General features: G+C 39.9%; 1 long non-coding RNA gene across 1 annotated transcript; it reads left to right on the plus strand.

The window, feature by feature from the left end:
* Positions 1–2,000: 2,000 nt before the first annotated feature.
* Positions 2,001–2,537, plus strand: LOC308395453. Its single transcript, XR_013971390.1, has 3 exons — positions 2,001–2,136; positions 2,228–2,285; positions 2,399–2,537. It is a non-coding gene; the product is annotated as an uncharacterized lncRNA (long non-coding RNA).
* Positions 2,538–2,974: the final 437 nt, after the last annotated feature.

Consider the following 2,974-nt stretch of genomic DNA (forward strand, 5'->3'; position numbering starts at 1 on the left):
TTTAATTATTAAAAATAAAAGCTAAAGCTACGCCCCCTTCTACCGTTGATTGACTGTGTGTAAACCTTACCTGACACAAACTCTTATCCATCATCCATCCATCTATGCATCCATCCAGCCACCTCCTCCAGCTTGTCCAGGGGAACACCAAGGCGTTCCCAGGCCAGCTAAGAGATGTAATCTCTTCAGCGTGTCCTGGGTCCGCTCCAGGGCCTCCTCCCGGTGGGACAACTGGCTCCTTTCGATGTGAAGGAGCAGTGGCTGTACTCTGAGACCCTCCCGGATGACTGAACTTCTCACCCTATCTCTAAGGGAGAGGCCAGCCACCCTTCAGAGGAAGCTCATTTCTGGATCTCAATCTTTTGGTCACTACTCACAGCTGCTGACCATAGGTGAGGGTAGGGACGTAGTTTTAATAGTAAATTGAGAGCTTCGCTAAGCTCTCTCAGCTCTCTCTTTACCACAACAGACTGGTGCAGGGTCTGCATCACTGCAGCCACAGCACCAATCTGTCTGTTGATCTCCTGCTCTCTTCTCCTGTCACTCGTTAACAATACCCTCAGAGCCAGGTGGCGGCTAGGAGCCTCCTACAAAATTAAAAAGGTGATAACACATCCAGAGTTTGAGTCCTGTGAGTAAAAAACAAAGCTGACTGAGACAAAAACAGCTGAAAACTTGTGATTATTAGATTAAATACAGCAACTTTTTCTCTATATGTTTTACTTTATAAAGCGAATTATTGTTTATTACGATCAAAGCCAGCAGCTGTCTCTAACAGTCTCAATTTGCAATGTTTGTGTGGGGATTTCTCCAAAACATGTGTTATTCACCATCATTGACAGTCTGGTTTAATAAGTATTTTTGTTTAGAATTGTGCTTGTCTGCATCCTTGTTTCACAAAACAGCATTATCAATTTGTGGCGATAGTCAATTTGGCCAGCAGATGTCACTGTGGAGATGGGTCTCAGATTGAAATAAAATTAGAAGCAGAGCACAGCTTGAGTAAACTAACTGAAACACAGACACTGACTAGCTGACAGGAAATACACAACTGGGCAAAACAATGCACAGGTCAAATAAGTCAGCCCAATGACAATGGAAGCAAAACTGAACACTACACACAGGACAAAAAACTATCAAAATAAATCAGGAGACTAACACTGACTGAAACACAAACTAGACAGGGCAAATTAAACACAAAGTTAAAACTGACTAAACATGGGAAACATAGGAAACATAAAAGAAACACAGACGAGGCAAAGAGAACATAGGAGGGCAGGAAAAACTTGAGAATATCTAACAAAGAAATCTTGAATACAACACAAGATTGACGACTGAACATAAGCAAATGTAATGTTTAAATTAAAACTAGAACGAAGTCAGACAGAAAATTTACTGAGTCCAAAACAGAAAACACTGAGTATAAAACCAAAGATCATGACATAAAGACCCAAAGCACAATGCAAGTTTCAGTTACTGAAGACAAAAGTCAAGGCGGAGACCCACAAAAAAAGAAGCAACTGGACAGGCAGGATGCAACGGTAGGATAAACCTTAAAGTAAATATTAACTCAGGCTGTCATACATTGTACATGGAGTGGAGTTTAAAAAAGCAACTATTCCCTCGTAAATGTCATAAAAGTACAGAACTTAAGTCAATGTTAGATTTTATCAGTGCATGGGGGATTAAAGAGTCTGCTTTTTGGCTTAACTCACTCAGATTCAGTCTCTAGCACATGTTGCAATTGTGTAATGTTTCATCTTAACATATAACATCTGTCATTATTAATGTTCCTGTTTCAGAGCTGAGAGTGAAGATGAGTCCTTCTGCAGTGGTGACAGAGGGTCAGAGAGTCACACTGACCTGCAGCACCAGCTGTCCTCTGACTGACAACACAAACTACATTTGGTACTTGAACAGTCGACCTCTGACCCCGAGAGAGAACCAGATCAAGCATCTGATCCTAGACCCAGTCAGCAGGGAGGATGCAGGAAGCTACTCCTGTGCTGTGAAAACCAACAAAGATATCAGCTCTGCTCCAAAGACTCTCACTGTCCAAAGTATCACAGGAAGGACACGAGGAGTTTCTGTAATAGTTCTGGTTTCAATAGTTCTCTTTTTCTTCTTTTTGATTAGGTAAGCAACAGTGTGTTTGATTCAAAGTGACAACATTTTATCTCTGGCATGAACTCACTTATTTTTTCTGTTTATTACTTTCAATAACCAGAAAAAAGAGGACTACGAGTCAGTCTTCCACAAACGAAACATCAAACAACATAGTGGAGGTAAAGATTACTGTGGAGTTGGAAAACACATTTTCATACTGAATGATCTTTCTTACAGAGTCAAAGGAGTCAAATCTTTAAGTGAATTATGATGTATCGCTTTTTGTTCTTAGCTAAATCCTGATCCTGCGTGTGAAGACGTCTTAGCTCAGCCACAGGTGGAGGATGAAGTCCTCTACAGCAAAGTTCACTTCTTCAAAAACCACACAGATCCTCTTTTTTCCACCATAGAGACACTTCAGCCAAGAGAAGAGCAGCATGCTGATTATGCTGCTGTGTAGTGATGGGATTTCCGGCTCTTTTTAGAGATCCGGCTCTTTCGGTTTGGCTCACTAAAAAGAGCCGGCTCTTTCGGCTCCGAACCGGCTCTTCAGGTTGTTTTGTTGCTTTAATTAATTTATTATTAACAATAATATAAAATTATGCACAAAAGGAATTACTAACGTAAAAACAAGTGGTTTTATTTATATATGTTTATATATAAATATATGCAGTGGCCCCTAGAGACAAAACATGTACAAACTCCAAAACACATTTCTAGCATGAACTGAACTTCCAAAGCAGAGCTACTAGATCACTTAAATTACACAATTGAAAGCATGTGTGTATTCTTTGTGTATTTATACACAGGCACTCATATATATATTCAAATAATTTAAAAAAAAGTTCATTTACCTGTTATTACCACA

Source organism: Rhamphochromis sp. 'chilingali', assembly GCF_963969265.1.
Source record: "Rhamphochromis sp. 'chilingali' genome assembly, chromosome: 4".
Taxonomy (NCBI): Eukaryota; Metazoa; Chordata; class Actinopteri; order Cichliformes; family Cichlidae; genus Rhamphochromis; species Rhamphochromis sp. 'chilingali'.